Source organism: Elaeis guineensis, chromosome 12 (genome assembly GCF_000442705.2).
Source record: "Elaeis guineensis isolate ETL-2024a chromosome 12, EG11, whole genome shotgun sequence".
NCBI lineage: Eukaryota > Viridiplantae > Streptophyta > Magnoliopsida > Arecales > Arecaceae > Elaeis > Elaeis guineensis.
Genome location: NC_026004.2, coordinates 14,110,820 through 14,119,692, shown reverse-complemented (window position 1 = coordinate 14,119,692; position 8,873 = coordinate 14,110,820). Strand labels below are relative to the sequence as shown.

Below are 8,873 nucleotides of genomic sequence, written 5' to 3'. Positions count from 1 at the left end.
CTATTAATTTTATTATGAAGCCCGAATGGGGATACATGAGAAATTCATAATTGAAAAGCTAATTTTTCATTAGATAAAATCTTTATACATAACTAAAAGATTTATACATTGTCCAAAGTAACGTTTGCTATCCACATAAAATGCATAAAATCAAAATCAATACCACCAACATTAATAAAAAAAATGAGACATGCATTACATCTACAACAAGCAATAATAAGCTACTTTTCATAATCAAGGTTGTGTCTACTTCGATCCTATTGTATTATACCATCAGATCGAGAAACTTTTGGTCCATCACACCTCTTCCACAAGAATAAAGAGGTAGTTCATTTTTCATTTCTCATCGTACATCTATGATAGATATAAAAATTATGAATTTAGTAGTTTAAAATATATCTGTCAACTGATTATTGCATTGAGTAGTTTAAACATCGAACAGCAGCTGCTTCAGATAAACTAACTAGAGAGATCTATCCAAACTTTCATAAAATGAGAAAACAGTGTTTGTTTTGTGATCCTAATGGTTTTGATGGTTTGATCGTCCCTATGGTATGTTTTATATTTTTTCCATGCATATTTGTTCCTTTTTTTTTAATCTTGGGAAGAGGCAAGTGTAAGTAATTTGAAAGACAACATTTCCCTTTCGTATTGTTGCTTTCTACAAAAATCAGTCGACAGGGGCACTTCTTAGCATTCCCGGTTCCTAAACTGAAAATGAATGAGATTAGGCTTGCCGATTAGAGTACCATAGCATGAAATATAGGTAACATACACTGCAGAGCAGGAAAGAAAGGTAACAAACGTGCTGCTAGGACCAATATTACAGAGCCCTCTATGAACAAATATTACAATTATTATAACATATTTTCTTTTGCAAAACAGAGCTGTTGGAACAAAAAAAAAAAAAGACCAGCACTATGGCAACCTTAGAAACCAAAACATCACATTGTGACAACATTAAAAACCAAAACATAACTTGATTAAACTAGATACATGGAGGAGAGGAAGATGGCTAACCGTGAGGAGGACAGGGAGGGGGTTAGGGCACGTGTGGAGACGACAAAGGGGCGTCTGGAGGCAGCAGGTGATGGGATAGGTGCAACAACACTGCCAGTGTGAGCGACGAAGATAGGGACATCGAGAATGCCGCCACCTGGGAGGCATGGGGATGTACTTGTCAAGGGGAGGGGGGTGGCAAGGAGGTTAGGGCACGTGTGGAGAAGGAGGGGAGCGTTTGGAGGAGGTTAGGGCACACATGAAGTTTTCATAAAGGCATGGGTTAAAAATTGTGGCAGCCACTTTAAGCGTCCAAATTTTTTTTCATTTAATTTCAAGCTGAAAATGGCCCAATTATGATTTGGGTTACATTCATTTTAAGCTCGATAGAGATAAAAATGGGTCAATCATGATTTAATTATAATTTGATTTGGATGACTTGCATGCTTCGCATCCCAACATCGATGATGCCTATCCACTTGATCGGACCGCTAAACCCATCATACGAATCCAGATAAAGCTCGATCCCACCCCGGCACTAATTATGACTATTCATTTGATCGAACCGCTAGATCCATCATGCAAACCCTCATGCTCGATGTCAGTCTGATCGCACCCCGACACCAATGATGCCTATCCACTTGATTGGATCGCTAAACCCATCATGCGAACTCAGATGAAGCTCGATCCCACCCCGGCACTAATTGTGACTATTCATTTGATCGGACCGTCAAATCCATTATGCGAATCCAAGTCAAGCTCAATGTCAGTCCGATCGCACCTTGGTACTGATGATGCCTATCTATTTGATCGGACCACTAAACCCATCATGCGAATCTAGATCAAGCTCGATCCCACCCCGGCACTAATTGTGATTATTCATTTGATCGAACCGCTAAACCCATCATGTGAACCCAAGTCAAGCTCGATGTCGGCTCGATCGCACCCCGACATCGATGATGCCTATCCACTTGATCGGACTGCTAAATCCATCATGCGAACTCAGATGAAGCTCGATCCCACCCCAGCACTAATTGTGACTATTCACTTGATTGGACCGCTAAATCCATCATGTGAACCCAAGTCAAGCTCGATGTCGGCCCGATCGTATCCCGACATCAATGATGTCTATCTACTTGATCAGACCGTCAAACCCATCATGCAAATCCAGATGAAGCTCGATCCCATCCCGACACTAATTGTGATATTCATTTGATCGGACCGCTAAATCCAGCATATGAACCCAAGTCAAACTCGATGTCGGTCCAATCACACCCCGGCACCGATGATGCCTATCCACTCGATTGGATCGCTAAATTTATCATGCGAATCTAGATGAAGCTCGATCTTATCCCGACATTAATTGTGACTATTCATTTGATCGGACAGCTAAACCCATCATGTGAACCCAAGTCAAGCTCGATGTCGGTCTGATCGCACCCCGGCACCAATGATGCCTATCCACTTGATCAGATCGTTAAATCCATCATGCGAACCCGGATGAAGCTCAATCCCACCCTGGCACTAATTGTGACTATTCATTTGATCAGACCGCTAAACCCATCATGTGAATCTAAGTCAAGCTTGATGTTAGTCTGATCGTATCCAGCACCGATGATGCCTATCCACTTGATCGGACCGCTAAATCCACCATGCGAACCCAGATGAAGCTCGATCCCTCTCCGGCACTAATTGTGACTATTCATTTGATCGGACCATTAAATCCATCATGTTAAATTAAGTCGAGCTCGATATCGATCCGATCGCACTCCAGGACCGATGATGCCTATCCAGTTGATCGGACGGCTAAACCCTTCATACAAATCCAGATGAAGGTTGATCCCACTCCGACACTAATTGTGACTATTCATTTTATCGAACCGCTAAACTCATCATGTGACCCCAAGTCAAACTCGATATCGGTCTGATTGCACCACGGTACTGATGATGTCTATCCACTTGATTGAACCACTGTTCAACATGTACTGTAGTACTTTGATATCCTGTTTATGTGTTCCTCTTGTTATCAATTTATGAATATATGACATCCTGCCTCTGCAATGATATTTTAAGCGATACATACAATGGTGTATATTTGCACATCCACGGAGATCAGCTGCTGCACAAACAGAAACAAGTACAAAACAGATTTCTTATGCAAAAACATATTTCTTGTGGACAAAACAGAAACATAGATGATACTGCAGGAACAAAACCAAGTGCAAAGCTTATAGAAACTGATTTCCAGAATTACATTTTTACATTCTGATTTCCAGGAACTGGATCATTTGCACATCCAGTGTTCTTTCCATTCTGATTTCCAGAATCACTGCAGGAGCTGTATATTTGCACCACCAACAGGGATCAGCTGCTGCAGAAAGAAGTCTCAATAATCTAACCTTGACATCACTGTTCGAAAAATTCGAGAAGATTGCATCTCACGAGAACTCCAAAATTTTTTTTATAAGATGAATTAAACCAACCAAATAAATGAAAGGATTTCATAACAGAGAACTTACTATTTGAGACTGGGGGAAATTGTTGGTTGGAAGGTGGCTCGGAATTTCGTCAAACAGTTGGTCTGTGAAAAATAGGAGAGGGTATTTTTTTGGGTGAATGATCGATCGGATCGAATAGGGTGAAAGGCACCTCTGGTGGAGAAAACTAATATGGCAACGATCTCATGAATCCATGACATCATGGCTGCCACCGCATGCCATCAAGAAATACCAATGAGACAAAGACACATCCTCCACGATCACCGACGAGCACCAATCGTCGCTTTACATGATCTTCTACCTGATCGCCAATAGGAGATAGATACTATAGATCGGAAAATGAAGAAAAACACAGGTTTGAAAATGATTGGAAATGAGGAAGAAAATGACTTTCAAAATGCCCCTAACGTCCTCAACAATTACCGCACAATCTATTCAGACTTTGTAAATGCCCTTGTCTTTTGAACAAATTATCCACACCAATCACGATCATGACTGACTACGAAAAATTTTCGATAAACCATCTCTTACCATTCTTTTTTAATCAAACAGTCAAATTTTTTTTAAATAAAAAATATCGTAAATATCTTTTAAAGTACCATCGCAAAAGCCATATAATATTTATGAGTAGGTAAGTTTGAAGGTTGGTGGCAAGGGTTGTCATACGTCAACAAAAAAGAATGGAAGACCAAGATTTGGACGTGGTATGCAACATATCCGAGTAGTCAACCAAGTTAGGATATTATAATCTCCATGACCATAAGAGTATGACAGCTTAGGCTGTGATAAAAGTTGAGGGTAACAAATATTAAGAATAACATTTATTTATTGTTGCAAGTTGGTTTCACATGTACCTTTATTTATTTATTTATTTTTTGCTTGATGTATGTTAGATTTTGATGGTATATATATGACTTTGATCTATTTTGGGATCAAAATAGTACGTCTCCCTTTTTCCTTTCGTTTCATGATGTATGTAGGACTTTGATGGTATATACGTTACATTGATCTATTTATGATCAAAGTAGTACGTGTAACCTTGCTTTTGTGGTCTGATGTAAGACTTCAACAGTATAGAAATTAGATTGATCCATTTCATGCTTAAACCAATATATGTTCTCTAGTGTTTCTTTTATATTATCCCCGAGCCAAAATGTATCATATTTCTGTTAAGTTCAGGCAAGAGGACCCTTGTGTTAGTCATCATCCAACATGCTTCTCAAACATATTTGGGCCATGCATACTCGTTACGAGCAAAGCCAATACCATGACTTTGTGCAAGGGGCAATATTCATTTTGTCATCAATTAACTAGGAATCTAACTGGTATAGTTCATCTTTGAAATTAAACGGTTTTAGTCTGTTATATTACACAAAGATTTGATCCATATACAGGGATATCATCAAGTAACAAAGTAATTCATATTATTAGTTAAAACATATACAAGCATTTTTATTCACTACAAATTAGTTAAATACCATATGGTTATTGTTGGGATATACCGACCGATCCCTCTACGCCGACTTACCCTCGGACCTGTCCGACCGATACCCGACTCTATCGACCGACAGACCGACGGTTCCGACAATGACTGCCGGCAATGGCTTTCGACGATATCCGACCGAAGGTATGTCGGCCGAACAGACTCATACTGTCTCTGACTGGTCAAGCGGTCGAGCCCAAATTACTGACCCACTGTCGGGGGTGGCAGTCGACGTCCGACTCCCGTTAGGTACCAGACTAGCCAATGGTGTCCCTGGATCATCACCCGACGTCTCGACAGCCGAATATCGACATATAGTCGGCCAGCCCATCCAAACGCCGTACGATCGCTATGGACAGTTGTCCTGTTAAGGACATGCGGTATGACCGTCCTGAGGCATTGTCCTGCCAAGGACACAGATTGATCGCAGTGACTTGACAGTCCACGATGATTTGACAGTCCGCGGCGATTTGACAGCCCCCGGTGATTCGACAACTCCTCAGTTGTCTGCACCATTAATGATGGGACCATACCGCATTCTACTATAAAACGGGGTAAGGCAACAATATTGATAAATCCTAAGGTCCTAAGACTGAGTTTTGAGAAACGTCTCTTAGCTCTTGAGCTCTCTTTCCCTCTCTCCCGTTGAGCCCCTGATTTTCTACTGCTGCCTAGTCTCCTCTTTGACTTGACCGTCGGAGGGTCTCCGTCGAAGGTATCTCCGGTCTGTGAGGATTTTTCTTGAGGTGTGTGATACCGGCGATCGGACGATGGGAGGATTGGCCGCAACAGTTATTGTTCTAGAAGATCATATTTGCATAAAACTTCTGTTGTTCTTTATTTTTGTTTCATTCTATTTTAAGAAAATAAATCATTACTTTCAAAAACTTTAAAGATTTTACAAATAACTTCAAAAAGCAAACGAAACTCATCATATACATTAGTTGGTCTCGTTCATTTTATTCATTTCCCCCCTGGAAGCTTCTCAAAACTTGTTCAACTCATGGTTTTTCTAAATTGTCGGGGATAAAGTTAGTATTTAGTGCCTAAAAAATCACTTATCCATGGTGTTCCGCACTAAAAAAAAAGAATTTACAATCATTTCGAGAAGACTGTAGGGTAAACATAGCAATGTCTTCCTTAGATTTTTGAAAGTGAAAACAGACAAATAAAAGCAATACCCAATAGGTCCTAAATGATTGCCAACAAGTTCTGTGCATTAGTGAGATGAAGGTATATATTATTTCTGTGAAACAATTACTCATGTAGATATTCACAAACACACTTAAACTTTTCTCATATCAAGATTGATGCACTCTGCGTCCTCCTTTGAGAGCATTCGGTATAGAGTGATGACATCAAAATCAAAGATAATACAGATGGAGATGACGAGATCATTATATTTGGTTACACTCTAGTAATCTTACATGATAATGATTTCAAATTATCGTTACTTCTAAATCACTGCTCTTAAATCTATCCTTGAGGATGATTTTCAAGATTATGTTGGTGCAATGATCTTGGACTGAAGTTTAGAAATAAAAATATCTGTTAGTTTAGTAAGAATAATTGGTATATCATATACTATTAATATAATATATCGATTATATATATACACACACACTATATTGATATACATATAATATTCCTGATGTACATTATATTATAATATATTATTGATCATTTTGTGATCATTATCACTCTTCAATTATATTTTTCTAATTATTATTTTCATTTGCCTTATTGTTCTAATCAAAATAAATGTGAGTATCAAAATAATAATACAATATAAGCATAAATGAAAATATTAATATATAATAATGGTTAATATATTTTTATGGAATTAATAATTTGATATCAAATTATAATTGGTCTATCCAAATAATTATACATATAAATTGCATGGACCTACCGTAGCAATTTATGTATGTTTTCCTATAGTTTATTAGAGAATTCTACTTAGTGGTTCCAAATATATAAAATATTTCGGGATAGTTTTGGTATTATATGATAAGTGATCTTAAATTCTGATCGTATATCAAAAAGCTATTCATGAATAATCGAGAACCTTTAATCTATACATATAGCATACCAATGATCTAAGATGATCATAGTGATCCTATTTGGCTACGCAATCAAGAAGCTAATGATAAATAAAAAGATTTCTCTTTCTTTTAGTACAGATCGAAAACTACTTCTAAAGTTGTGTCCTATCTTGTCGATCCTAATATCCAACATCAGGGAGAAGTAGAAGGACGAATAACCAACTACAGCACGTAGACTTACCAAAAAAAAAACTATAGCTTGTAGGGCTTGGTCCAAATGTGATCTTTATGTGCTATATTGTGAAATTCTTTGTGTACTGCAGGCAGTGTAAAAAATCCGACGTGGAATGCACCACTTCGTCTGTAAAAAATCCGACGTGGAATGCACCACTTCGTCTGATTGGTCTACGTAGTCACCACTTTCCAATACGCATTTAATGCTTACAGATCGATTTTACCGTTTAAAAATTTGGTATGATGAAAATATCTCTGTCCTTTGAAAAAATTATGACATTTTATATCCATATTATGACATCCTGCGTTCATAATATATATAGGATGTCATAATTTTTTTTAAAGAATAGGGACATTTTTGTCGTTCAAAATTTTCAAACAAAAAAACTAATCTGCAGGTATTAAATGCGCATTAAAAGATGATTGGACAAAAATATTTCTCTCATATTATAATATCTTAGGCTATATTATAGCATCCTGGGCTATATTACGTCATAAGATGTCATAAATTTTTTCAAAAGATAGAGATATTTTCGTCATACAAAATTTTTAAATGAAAAAACTGATCTATAGATATTAAATGTATGTTGAAAAGTGGTGACTACGTAGACCAATTGGATAAGATGATGCATTTCACGTTGAATTTTTTACGTCGCTCATGGTGCACAAAGAATTTTTTATGCTATATTTACCTCTGCCGATTACGTGCATGCATGTCTTTCAAGAAAACTCTGGAGCTTGAAACTCCTGCTGTTTTTATGCACCCCCACCAACTGATGCACACCCCAAAAACAGTGGGGGAAAAGTAGTCTTGGGATACTTCCGTCAAAATGCTTCAAGAACACAATTGGGCCTTGCAACAAAGATAATGGGCCTATGGCTGGATCTCTTGTGACGGATGGTGGACATTACTGAAGCTGCACCATCTGACATTTCAGAAGAAGTTTATTTCGTTGTGCCGTTGCATGCATAGTGCATGTCATCATCATGATTTTAGTCAAGCTTATAAGCCTTTTTATCAAGAAACTAGTCACCTAAAGCAACAGAGAGGGGTATATAATCAGAGATGAGAATGCATGGAAACATTTGAAGAGCCTGGAGGCGCAATCAAGTGAATTCAAGCACAAATTTCACCAGCTAGTTACAAGATGGATTTGAAGAGACACTTTGACAAGGATAACTCATAGGAGCAGTTGCCATCTCAAATTTGTATGCTCATATATTGTCAATTTGCTATCCATTTTTCGTATGATTTTAGTACAATCAGTACTTTTCTTAAAACAAAGATCAAGATTAATGCTGATGTTTAATCTTCTAATCCCACATCAACTTCCTTATCCAACACCACAACTTCCTAATGCAAAGGCTCGCAACTTCTACCTCCACCATGCTTGATGGCAGACTTGGACGGTTGCTTTACCCTTAAAGACTAGCAGGTCTCCCCTCTTCTTTCTTGCTTTCCTCCATGCTTTCCAATTTCAATAGAAGAAATTCTTCCATAAAGTCACTGCATCAGTTTTTTCCTTTCCTCCATGTTCTTCAATATTCGTAGCAGAAAATCTTCCAATAGGACACCTCATTACGTTTTAGCAATGCCAATTATCTGAACAACAA

The 8,873-nt window shown here is 37.9% G+C and overlaps 1 long non-coding RNA gene across 2 annotated transcripts; it reads right to left on the bottom strand.

Annotated features, from left to right (window-relative positions):
• Positions 1–3,137: 3,137 nt before the first annotated feature.
• LOC140852894 (uncharacterized) lies at positions 3,138–3,955 on the bottom strand. Of its 2 annotated transcripts, none has more exons than XR_012135887.1 (2): positions 3,519–3,955; positions 3,138–3,408 (listed from the first exon to the last, which is right to left on the bottom strand). It is a non-coding gene; the product is annotated as an uncharacterized lncRNA (long non-coding RNA). The 2 variants fall into 2 exon arrangements; XR_012135888.1 differs by having other exon boundaries at positions 3,220–3,370.
• Between the last annotated feature and the right edge of the window lie 4,918 nt (positions 3,956–8,873).